General features: G+C 40.6%; 2 protein-coding genes and 1 non-coding gene across 4 annotated transcripts in view; 1 reads left to right on the forward strand and 2 right to left on the reverse strand.

Annotated features, from left to right (window-relative positions):
• UTRN (utrophin) overlaps positions 1-13,014 on the reverse strand; it is a 574,142-nt gene that overhangs the window by 560,804 nt on the left and 324 nt on the right. For both annotated transcript variants that reach the window (XM_047102476.1, XM_047102480.1), the window contains one exon: positions 6,070-6,129. The gene's annotated coding sequence lies outside the window, so the exon portion shown is untranslated. Of the gene's footprint in view, positions 1-6,069; positions 6,130-13,014 lie in introns of those variants that run through there.
• LOC124528717 (proline-rich proteoglycan 2-like) overlaps positions 1-13,014 on the forward strand; it is an 85,560-nt gene that overhangs the window by 70,000 nt on the left and 2,546 nt on the right. The window lies entirely within an intron of this gene.
• TRNAL-UAA (transfer RNA leucine (anticodon UAA)) lies at positions 12,211-12,292 on the reverse strand. Its single transcript has one exon. It is a non-coding gene; the product is annotated as a tRNA-Leu (tRNA).

Below are 13,014 nucleotides of genomic sequence, written 5' to 3' on the forward strand. Positions count from 1 at the left end.
AGATTTTTGTTTGTTTCCTCTTCTTTCTTTGTCTAGCAAAGCCACCTTCACTGGGTACGTGGGCATGCTTTTCATCACTTTTGTGGCATTTTTAAGCTATAGTGAGCCTTAGATAAAGGGGCTAAAAAAAGAAGAAAACAACAGCAAAATTCTTAACTTACCCTGAACCTAAACCCATGATATTTGAAATACTGATGTTCTGAGAGATAAAATTATGTGGGATAAATGTTTCACGTGTACAAATAATTGAATTTCATAATTGTGTTTTAGAAATGCTTCGCTCTTAATCAAAGAGATTCACGCCTGCTTTTCTAAGTTAGGTTTCAATCTATACATCAAGTAGGCAGTGTAGTAGGACATCTGGGGAAGGGATTCAAGAAACCATGAAGACAACTGAGGTAGTGGTAACTCCTGGGCCCTACCAGGTTAACCTTTGTCTTGCCTTTCAGCATATCTAAGTGCTCAGACTTGCACTCTGACAATGTCAGAGTCATTAAAGTAACATAAAATGTCAAAACAGAAAGAGGAAGTCCTTCTCTATCCCCATGTAAACTGATGGAGGCATTGCGAAAAAAAACAAAGCTTTAGAGATATCCCAGCCTGGGTTCAAATTCCAGGTCTTCACTTAGCTATACTTTGAGCAAGTTACTTAACCCCTCTGATAAGAAGGCAATGAGCAGTAGAAGCCAGCACTGGTTCATTTATTACATCTTAGGTCAAACGAACATAATTTTATTTTTTATAAGGTTACTACACTTTGTGTAGACAGAATGCATTTTCATTTTGGTACACTATTAGAAAAAAAATCTCAACATATGCTTGTGGTCACAGTGAATAAATGCAAAATGGATAGTCATTATACATAAGTTTGGAGCTGGTTGAACAACATGCAAAAAGCATGTATTAATGTATCAATTCTACCTGAAAAAATGTATCTCTGATAGCAGGAAAGTGTTGGTTCCTATTGTATTCAAGATTTTATCAACACCTTGAATAAAAACATTAAAAGTTTGGGTAGCTTAAAAGTAGGAGGGACAGTGAATGCATGGGTGACAGAATCAAAATTCCAAAATGGTCTCAATAACCTAAAAGAGTAGCTGAAATAAAGGCCATTAAGAGCTGTGTCAAGTTCAGCATTTAGATTCATAGCTACTTGGCATATGAGGATTGGTACAGGGTTGGGGATAGTGTCAGGTCAGCATGACCAGAGGAAGTGGATAAGACCCACTTGGCTGGTATGTACGGAGAGAGTCCCAGAGAAGAAATGACCAGCTTAAAAGGGGTTCCACTGGCCAAATGTGGGACAATTTGAACAGCCAAATTTTAGTGATTGTATGGGTTACAACCAATTGAATAAAACAGGACTCCATGTGCTTATATTGAGCAATTGAATTAATATGTGAGGAAGAAGAGAAAAGTCTACCTTACAGTAGGTGGCTAACCTAAGAAATGAGGAAAGAATGATGGACATAGAAAAAAATCACCATTTGGCAAAAATCATAGTAATAATTGTTTCAGACCAAAATCATCATCAAAGGGGTGGAAGTACAAAACACTTAGTAATTAACTTTACAGTGGGGAAACCTGTCCAACATCATTTTATCTGAGTTGTGAAAGTCAGTATCAGCAGAAATAGGACAAATAGACATCATGTGCGTCCTGATACAATGTACTAAAAACATGGCATCACGTTCATGGCATTCCTGTCAAAAGTTAACCACTGGGATCTAATCAGGAGGAAATAGAAGACAAATATAAATTGGGGAGAATCCTATCAAAATAACTGGTCTGTCCCTTCAAAAGAGTCAAGGTCACAGAGGTCAAAAAAAGACTGAGGAATTATCTAGATTGAAGAGGCTCAACCAGAGACACGAAGCAAAAAGGAAAGGTGTGTATTAAGGATGCTATTGAAGAAATCAACAAAATTTGAATGGGATGTGTTTATTGGGTGGTAATATTATATTAATATCAGCATCCTAATTTTGATAATTATACTGTAGTAATATAGGAGAGGATCCTTTTATTTTGGGAAACATGGAGGAGTCATGGGCATCATATCTACAACTTATTTTCAAATGATTCAGAGAATTAAAGACAATGAGAATGGGAAAAAGCTGAAACAAATGGGGTAAAATGTTAAGATTTGGGGGAATCTGAGTGAAGGAGGCACTGTTTCTGCAGCTTTCAGAAAGCCTTAAATAATTTCATTTTTTGTAATATAATCTACTGTGCCTTAAATACTTTCAAATAAAAGTTTTAAAGAATCAATTACATAAGTTCAAATGAGACATATGAACTAGCAAAGTGTTAGAGGAGAAATTGAAACCTTAGAGTAGCTCAAGGCTCACTCTACTTGACTCTTAGGTCTTGAATTGTTGGTGCATCGATAGGGCCAGGTGAAAGGCAGCCTTCTGTGTCAGGAATCATTCGATTACAAAACAAGCAGAAGAGCTCTCAGCCAGGCTTCCTGAAGTCAAACTTGCATTAGGAAATGCACTGGGGGAGCCAAAGCAGCTGCTCACTGGAGCCTTTTTCACTCTCTGGCCACATGGCCACTCGTCTCTGCTTTTCCCTGCATTTGCTTCATCCTTTTTCTCTCTCTGCACATGGGATTGCCATGCTTCTCTGTGGACATAGCAGAAAATGGCCCTATGTAGGCCTGCAAATTGTTGGGAGAGAACGTAATTGGCCCTGTTGAGTCAGGTACCCAGCCCTGGCTGGGTGAGCTGATGCAGGGAGGCGGGGGTGATGTAATCCTGCCCACTTGGCCTCAGGAGAATGTGGGAAGCAGATGTTTCAAGAAGAGGCACGAGCAGGCAGGCTGTGCCTATCTCAGCAAAAGAACAAATGAGCCAGAGTTGGATGAAAGGCCCAGCTTGATGAGTGAGAAGGTTGAAGACATCTGGTTCTACAGGATAGCTCAATATGTAAGTGCTAGAGCATGACCAGAGAATGCGGAGCCCATCGAATCGTCAGGAATACCACAGCAACAAATGTATGCTGATGCAGGTGTGTTGAACTAGTGAGTCAAATACCAAATACTCAAATAGTGCTGCAGCTGTGAGTGACGTGAGTTTTCTAACATGGAAACTAGCTCTTGATGAAATTCTGAATAAAATGAAGTCCAATTTTTCCTTGATCTACATGGGAGTTGTGTACTTGGAAAATTCACTGCATACTGAAAGCTTGCAAAAATATTTTGTGTTTAACACGAGAAAATGCAGTTAGGCTGTGGGTTTAGACAAACAGGCTTTTAACCTATGGGAATATCCTGCTGGACAATCTAAACTCTTGCAGGATGAAGGATAATTCTTTATTATGTGGGACTCCCATACACGGCAGCATGCCCAGCATCCCAGGCCCCTCTTTAATGGCAATAACCACCCTCCAAATTATTATGGCAAGCCCAAAGTGCCCCACATTCTTCCAGAGTGCTTCCCAAGGGAAGTGCTATCCCTATTAATGACCACTAGCTTAGAGACGAGTTCGCCTCTGCCAGGAGTGGTCAGTGGGTTACTTCTGCTTTATTGGAAGCTTTGTGTAAGTAAATCCCTTCCAACTCTAACATTCAACAAGCCCATGATTAAAGCTCATGAAGCCATCACTTGTTTTCCTTCTGGAATATAACAATTTTTTTTTAACTCCTTTGATATTCAAGAAGATACTCAACTTTCTACCAATACTAACCAAGGCTATGTTATTGAGGACAGGACTCCTTTAGCTTCAGATAAGAAGCCACACACAAAAGAGGAATTTACTGTCTTAACTTGGAAATACAAGGGTGGAGCTGATTCCAGAACAATTGGCTCTCAGGATCTGGGTGAGGTCTTGAGTTCTCTCTCTCTCTCTATTTCTCTTTCTCTCTTTCTTCCTTCCTCCCCTCCCCTTCCTTTCTCTCCCTTTCTCCCTCTTTCTCTCCCTTTCTCTTTCTGTGGGCTGAGTCCAGTCTCTCCCCTGGTGATGGGCAGATGGCCGCTGTCCATTCACATTCTATCTGTTCTGTGAAAGGCCTCTGCTTCTCCCCTGCTCCAAACCATGCCCCACACTTCCAGAAGAGAACTACAACTGTAAAGTATTAACATGATGATTAGTTGTTTGTTTTTCTTATTTGTTGCCATATCTGAGCAACCAGCATAGCATTGCTCATTTCAGTCACTTAAAAAGTACTGAATGAATAGATGGATGAATGAATGAATGAATTGTTCAGTTGGAACTAGAGATTGCCCACGTTTCAGTGCTGGTGTTTCTCTCTGAGACTTTCCTAGACACTTTGAAAACATGGGTAAAAGGCAGCAGTGGTTGCGTGTTCTCTAAGCAGGCATTAGACTGGCTTATGATGCAGAGATGTAGAAGCAGAACAGGAAAAACCCAGTGGGAAACATCGTCTTTACCCCAGATCTATCCATGGGGCTTTTCCATCTAGAATTACCCAAGTTCATCCCCTTCATACTTTGGTCTGAGGATTCCTCAAAGGAGAATAAAATCAGCATTCAAGAAGTTGACTAACTGATTCAATTAGCATATAACTGAGGTCATTTCAACTCATTAGGCCACTTTAAAATTTCATTTTGGTTCCATGTATCTTTCTACATGTTGTTCTTTGTAGTGCACTAATAGAATTACGCATTGCACTGAGTCATAGTAAAAGGACCCTTCCACATAATCACAGACTCCAAGGCCCATCTACACGGTATGAAGCACTTTGCCACACTTAAAAGTATGACATTATGTATTGTTCTAAACATCCTCCAAGTAATAGGAGTCTTTATTTTTTCTTTATGTGAAATTAAAAAAAAAAAAAAGTTAAGTCAGGTTGCATTTAAAATTGAAGCAGTACTGGGTGGGCCAGAAGGCTAGCGTTTAAAAAATGTGAACAACATCCTTAATATAGCTGTTTGTGACTAACCCAGTGGGTGTAACACCCAGGAGAAAACAATAAGCTCACTTATCGTGAATTTGAAAAGTTAGAGTTCAGAACTCAGTGCTATTTTTTGAACATAAAAATTATTCAAGGATCTACTCGTTTTGTTTAAGAAAAGATTACTGATGGTGGAAAGCTAGGCATTTAAAGACTTTTAAAAGGAAAAAAAGTTTAATGAACAAATCTGAAAAATGCAATCTATGCCTCTATGCCCCTCCCCAAATTTCATGTCTTTTAAAAATTGTATCATTTGCTAATGATCTTCCTTGGCTACAATTGCTATGGCAAATACAATGTATATCTAACAGAATCAATTCCATGAACAACTTTTACCGTTGTAGCAAAACTGGTCTTGTAGTCAATCCATAAGCACACTTTGCAAGAATCACTGAAGTATAGCAATAGTTTAATCTATCAATCATCCAAATGCCAGGCAATTTCTAAGCACTTTGTCAACGGTACATATAACTCTCACAGGACATCATTTGATAGGTATTTCTATTATCACCCCCATTTTATAGATGAGAAAACAAAAGACTTGGAGAAGCTAAATAACCACTCCAAAGTCACATTGCTAATCAGGGTTGGAGCTGGGATTGAAATTTGGACTGGCTGACTTCTATTCACAGTTCTGAGTTGCCTCTGTGTTGCCTCTTAGACCTGTGCTGTGTATTTCACAAATACACATACTTCTGTGTGTATGTACAAAGTAGATTGTAGAACTGAGACAGATATTCAACTTAATGATTCCTCTTTTCAATGCAATTTATTATTTTTTTTTAAATGTTTATTTATTTTTGAGACAGAGCATGAACGGGGGAGGGACACAGAGAGAGGGAGACACAGAATCTGAAACAGGCTCCAGGCTCTGAGCTGTCAGCACAGAGCCCGACGTGGGGCTTGAACCCACGGACCGTGAGATCATGACCTGAGCTGAAGTCAGACGCTTAACCGACCGAGCCACCCAGGCGCCCCTTCAATGCAATTTAAAAAGCTACCTTTTTCAGTAACTATGAGTCTTACTATACCAGAGCCATGAATAAGATGGCTGAAAAGACAACATAAACCCAAAGATAAATTTGAGATATGATTTGCACAAGTATGTTGTATAGCCACACTCAGATGGAAATGACTCAAAAACTACTTACATGTTTGCCTCTTTGGGCTCCTGGATCCTGATTCTTCTAATCAGATAAGATTGACCCCAGCTGCAAAAGAAGGAGAACGAGAAGAAAGGAGATGTGAGAATGCCCGAACCCATACTAAATTAACTGTATTTTCCTATTTTCTGTTATTTCCGACATTTTGGCACCTGGGACCTTGCTGATCATGGAGGAACTGCCTCTCCCAGGGTTAGCTAATTCCTAGAGACCTTGTATAACTCAAATAGCTCCTACAACTTCAGAGCCTGCTCAAATTATTCAAACTAGCCAATCCTAAGCCTGCTTACCCTGCCTCATGAATGCCTTCCTGTGAAAACCACAATAAAGGTTTTTGCCCATGCTTTCCCTTGTTTCTTCTGCTTCTTGACCTACCTATACGGCAGGCCGTGACTCTTGTTTCTAGGAATTTGTGAGTATCAAAAATTATTCCTTTATGTCAGCCATTCCTTTATGTCAGTCATTCCTGTGTGTCTAACCATACTTGATTAAAACAAATTCTGGGTACATTTTAAAACACATATCCTATACAGGTGTGCTGTTTCAAAGGGGCACATGCACCCCCCCATGTTTATAGCAGCACTATCAACAATAGTTAAAGTATGGAAAGAGCCCAAATGTTCATTGACTGATGAATGGATAAAGAAGCTGTCGTGTGTGTGTGTGTGTGTGTGTGTGTGTATATGTATATATATATATATATATATATATATACAGTCATGTATGTATGTGTGTATATATATATATACGTATATATATACGTATATATATATACACACATCAAAAGAATGAAATCTTGCCATTTGCAACTACATGGATGGAACTAGAGGGTATTATGCTAAGTGAAATTAGTCAGAGAAAGACAAATATATGACTTCACTCATGAGGAATTTAAGATACAAAACAGATGAACATAAGGGAAGGGAAGCAAAAATAATATAAAAACAGGGAGGGGAACAAACATAAAAGACTCTTAAATACAGAGAACAAACAAAGGGTTGCTTGGGTGGGGGGGGGTTGTGGGAGGGAAGATGGGCTAAATGGGTAAGGGGCATGAAGGAATCTACTCCTGAAATCATTGTTGTATGGTATGCTAACTAACTTGGATGCAAATTAAAAAATTAATTAATTGATTAATTAGTTTAAAAAAATAAAACACATATCCTGAGAGTTAACATGTGTACAATTAATAGATGAACAGTGAAATATACTCCTGCGGGTTTCAAGGTTGGTTGTTTCTTCCATGGGCATTTATATAGTGCATCCAATGTGCTAGAGCTACACTTGTTAGGCACAGTTTGTGCTTCAGTAACGATCTGGTACAATCACTGCCTCTCTGCTCAGCATTCCGATAAGTGGTTCAGAGACATCAAAATCTATTTAGATGAAAATGAAACCAGGTAGTTCACAAATGGACCAAGTGGGTCATAATGGCCTTCTATCCAGCAGTAGCGAAGATACAGAGAACCTGGAATTATGTTCTCTGACTCTTACATGGCATCTTTGTAACAGAACAGACTCATGAAAATTCAAGGCGTTGTCATTTATCTCACCCGAACAATTAGCAAATGTGCATTCAACTTGTTCATTAATTAGCTGCAATTGTATCTAAAAGCAAAATGTGACACAAAAGGAATAATCAAGATATCCAAATTCAAACTTGGTACTAAGGACAAAGAAAGCTTCTTGTTCAGGATTTCTCAAATTGGGTATGACCTCTGTGTTTTAAAGTTAGTGGCTAACCCAAATCTTTATTCCTCTTCAACTTCATAGTTTCTGAGTTTGAAAATAAATATTATATTGAACTAAATATGATGGATATGATGAGATAAAGGCCATATTCACACAATGAAAATAATGAACGGCTCACGCAAATTGTGTCAGTGATTCGCGAATCTTTTCAGTGGAAGATTTATTATCAATGATTGAAAGAGAAAAAAGAAAGTCAGAATACTGGCTGGATTAGACATAGCCTTAATGTGCTCCTAAACACAGTGACTATGAACAACAATTTATCAGGATTTTATAGTCCCTAGAAGGCAGACAGAATTTAACACATAAATGTGCCTCAAAGTAACCAGTAGGTGTCACTGTTTAAATATATTGGCAACAGTCTTCGAGAGTTCTGTGTTAAGCCCAAAAGGAAATAATCCGTTTTGAATAAATTACAACTAGTTCAAACCAATAAAGAGAATGCTTACAAATCCATACCCTTAATTTATAACCCAAATTAAGTAATGACTTAATTTCTTATTATTAAAATAATTATCGGAAAATCAGTCTAGGCTTAGAGGTGGTAAACCTACAAATTGTTCAAATTTAAATTCAAAATCTTTTAAGAATTAAAAAAAAAAGAGTCTAATATAACAAGTCTATGTTTCAAAGGAAAGTAAAGATTCTGCTACATTGTAAGACAGGATTTCAATTTTTAAGAGCTACTGATGTTCTCTGGCTCTATATGTGTAATTTTGAGTGAAAGAAAACATTACTTTTTTACATCTGTTGAAGAAGCTGGTGTATAATTGTATCTACCACCTAGGTACAATGAGTTTGTATGATCTTGTCTGTCAAAGGAGATTGTGAATGTAAAAGTGTTTTTGAAAAATTGTAAAGTGGTCTTTACATGCAAGGTAAGACTCCTTCCAACTTGCACAATGTAGTTCTTCTGTACCTCCCACAGTGGATGGCTTCAGAAAAGGGAAGACAACTGAGAGATTTGAAACACCTACTTTTGTGAGAAGGCAATATTATGAGAACAATATTAACTAACATTAGTAATATTATTAATAATACTTATTATGATTATTATAATTAATAAGGCATTATTATAGTTAATTCAGCCTTACAACTACCCAGTGGGGGTAAATATTATCTTCCCAATTTTGAATGAGAAAAGGGAGACTAGTACCCTAAGAAAATTGGCAAACCTGTCTTACCCCAAAGCCCCGATTCTTTCTACTGAGTCACTACACGATTTGAACTTTTATAAATTGAATCGCATTCTCAATGTTTGCTGCATTAAATCAAAATTCAGTTAGTGGGGCGCCTGGGTGGCTCAGGTGGTTAGGTGTCTGATGATTTCGGCTCAGTCCACGATCTCACGTTTCATGAGATTGAGCCCCGAGTCCGGCTCTGTGCTCAGCACGGATCCTGCTTGGGATTCTCTTTCTCCCTTTCCCACAGCTCCTCCCCACCCCCTCAAAATAAATAAATCAACATTAAAACAAAATTTTAAATTCAGTTAGAGAATCCTGCTAATCAGAGAAAACCAGTGATAAAACATTTTGTAGAGAAGAAAATAGTAAAGCAAAAGATTCCATCTAAATTGGCATGTGAAGATTATGGCTAAGTAGGCCATACAACTAATCAGTAGAAAACTTGTGCAGTGTGCTAGGATCTATCTGATAGATTCTCTTGTTTCTAGACCAGCAGTCTTTCAGCATCCTTTCATCCATCTTTGTGGCATCTCAGAGTAATCTGGCAGAATCTCAGCAGTCTCATAGAAGAATATTCACGAGTTTTTTACCATCTCAGCTAATGCACAGTAACTGGTTAATACAAACTAGAAGCCTGATTTACAATATAGTTTTAAAGAAACAAAGTAAACTCCACACTGCTTTTTGCCTATTCTTGCCATTACTGTTCTATATTTGTGCTTGAACATAGTAATACAAGCACTTAAATAAGCACAGGTCCTTATGTTCAGGCTGGAAAAGTTTCAAATCAATATAGTTTATCTCTTGCTTGGCCTTTATGGTGGAAGAAAGAGGTAGACTGAGTTCAGCTGACCTGGCTATTGACTGAATTAAATAATTTTCACCCAAAAATATTTCCTTCCAATTCAATATGCCCCCCTCTCCCAAACCTATATAGATGGACCAAGAGTTTCCATGTTGATAGAGATACTTCCAAAGGCAACACTAATCAGGTTGCTTCTTGTTTCGAATCCTTCAGTGGACTGCAGAGACCATACTTAGCATGGTCTCAAGATGGCTTACCCCACCTGCACCTCTCTCCTTCCCCTCCCAGAGCCCTACTTCTCTTCCTTCAGTTCCCAACTAAAGCTGACTCTTCTGGTAAAGAGTTAGGGCTTCCCACACTGCTCCTTTAGCATCTAGGACATAATTCATGTTTTCTCATTATAAGCGTGATTCATTAAAATCTCTCTCTCACTAACTGAGCTCCTTGAGACAGATGCTGAGTTATTTATCTGCACATCCCAGGTGTCTAACAGTGACTGGTTTATAGCCAGTTCTCAGATGCTGGCAGGATGCTCATTTCTAAACTACTTAGACACTCTTTCTTTACCTCTTTCCTTCCCTTCTTGAACAATTCAATTCTAAAGCTGTTGATAGGCTCAAGCAAGGTAAATTTTACTTTGGCAGGTGGCAAGTTTAGGGAATTACAAATATGGATAGAAAAACTAAAACAAAATCTGTAATGTTGCATCAGAATTGGAGGTATTAGTATAAACTCCTGGCTGTAAAGAGACAAATATAGATGTGTATACACACATTACTTCCTAATTCTGTCCACTCAGAGGGCCTGGGAACAGTAGTAACACATCAAAACAATGAGCTTGTCTAGCACTAAGATCTTGGTTTCTAATGACTTTTCTCCTGGGAAAAGGGAATCAGGGATCTTTTGAAAAGGGCTGACTCTGGGGCTGGGTCACAGAAAATCAAAGGTAAGCATGGAATATCTTGGACCAGGAAGGATGGAAGTGCTAAAGAATGATGGAGACACGTTGAAGGTCAGCTCCGATGGATTTCCACTGGCCAAATCTGGGACACTGATCATTGAACAAAGATAGAATGGATTGCAACCATTTATTAAAATAGTATGCACCATAAGTGCATACTTACATTACTTATGATTCCAGAAATAACTGAATCAAATGGAAAGTTCGATGAGTAAGAGGATATTTTTATAGCTTCAAAACATTTCCCCCAAATATATATTAATTACAAAGGGGGAAAGAGTGAATTTATAGTGGTGAAAGTTGGCAGAGAGGCTTAATCAAGTGAATTAAGTTCAGTTAACAGGACACATCAAAATCACTCCCCCCCCGATGGAGTGTGAACACCGCATCACTTCTGCCATACTCTTGCTCCAGAAGCACAACCTGAATCTAATCCGACAAACCCAAGCTGACAAAGGGACATTCTCCACAGTGATTGGCCTGTCATCTTCACAAGATCATGGCAGTCGGGAGACACTGCGAAATTGTTACAGATTCCAGAAGCCTAAGGAGGTGTGACAAGTAAATTCAGTACATTACTCTGAACAGGAGAATTTACTATACACGCCAAGTGGTGACTGAAAGAGGTTCAGGGACTAGATGTAGTAAATTATCAATATTAATTTCCTTATTTTAATGGTTGTATTGGAGCATCTAGTCGGTATCTTACTGACCAATGATTTTTTTTAAGTGTTCTTTGCACTGTAGTTGCAACTTTTTCCTCTAGGTTTTAGATTACTTTAATCTACTTTAATTTACTTTAAATCTAGGTTTGAGATTATTTTAAAAAGTGTTGAGAAAAAAAAAAGGAAGGAAGAAAACAACGAGACCATGCCATTGGTATTTTAAAATTCTAAGCCGGATGCAAGCTAGAGTCCATTTTAGAGCCGGGTGCCCACTGTCTCCGCCTTCAAGGAGCTAATTGAAGAATTGTGCGCACACAATTCATTTTGGCGAAACGGAAAAAGGTGGTTTAGCCTTGACTTTTCGGCGGAGGGGGCTAACTGTGCTCTCCCATCGGAGGCGCCCGCCCCGGCTCCGCAGCGGGGAAGCGGGGCCCGCTCCGCAGCCGAGTCCCGAGTTCCGAGTCCCGAGTTCCGAGTCCCGACCCCGCCTCGGCCCCGCGAGCCTCTGACGCCGCGCAGCCCCGGCCGGGGAGACGCCCTCCGGCCCCCGCCCAGCCCCCGCCCACCCCGCGCGCCGAGTCGTCTTCCGCCCGCGGGAAGCGACGCCGAGCGTTATGCGAGTCGGCGGGAGGTGGGAGAAGGGTGCGTCTCTCCCAGCCAGAAGACAGAATTCTTGGGCCCCAGGCGTGGTGTGCTCAGTGAAATGTATACTTTAAAAAGAAATAAAATTTTTAAGTTAAAAAAACCGTAAAAGCAAACATCTACCAGGAGTGGGGTTCGAACCCACGCGGACATTGTCCATTGGATCTTAAGTCCAACGCCTTAACCACTCGGCCATCCTGGTACAGGCGAACGGTCTGCATTTCACTCTTCCTACAAGCCGTATTCCACCGTCCTCGAACCCTCCCGGAAGAGTTTCTGAGGAGACTTTGCCGCTGTTTTCCCGGTTTTCCCACCCCGAGCTGGAGCGACCTCCCCGCCAGGGCCTCGGTTTCCCGCCGCCGCCGCAGCTCACTGTTGCCCCCGGCCCGGCGCGGCAGGGAAGGCAACTGCATCCGAGTTCGGCGCGCTGGCGGCGGGGACGCTCGGCTGGTAGCTCCGAGCAGGACTCGGGCCCAGCCAGTGGTGCTTTCGGTTTCGAGGTGCGCGGGCGCGGGAAACAAACACACTAGTAAACTTCTGGTTTCCCAGGAGCACAGTTTGGAGGCGCGGGGGCCTGGCGCGGCAGGGACGGAGCCCACAGGGTGGGGTTTCGTTCGTTTTATTCCAAAGTGAATAAACTTCAAGGAATGAGTTGCACGGGCAGCAGCAGAGTTCTCGGACCCCTGTGCTTGTGGGCCGCGTTTCTTCTTAACAAGTCACACAGGAAGGAAGTTTTGTAGAAATTTGTGTCTGTACCACGGGCGGGGAGTGTGGCACAAGTGGCCCTCCCCGCTGGCTGCCGACACCACGGCCGCTGCACCTCTGAGGGCCCTCCCTCTGTTCCCACGACCCACCCGTGCGCTTGGAAGTTTGCGTTCTCTTCACTGTTCACTGCTCTCCCTTCGTTCTGTGCACAGGAGATTC

The sequence above is a fragment of the Lynx rufus genome, unplaced genomic scaffold, assembly GCF_022079265.1.
Source record: "Lynx rufus isolate CCGP_SWC_20201006 ecotype Redwood Valley unplaced genomic scaffold, mLynRuf1.p SCAF_6, whole genome shotgun sequence".
Classification (NCBI taxonomy): domain Eukaryota; kingdom Metazoa; phylum Chordata; class Mammalia; order Carnivora; family Felidae; genus Lynx; species Lynx rufus.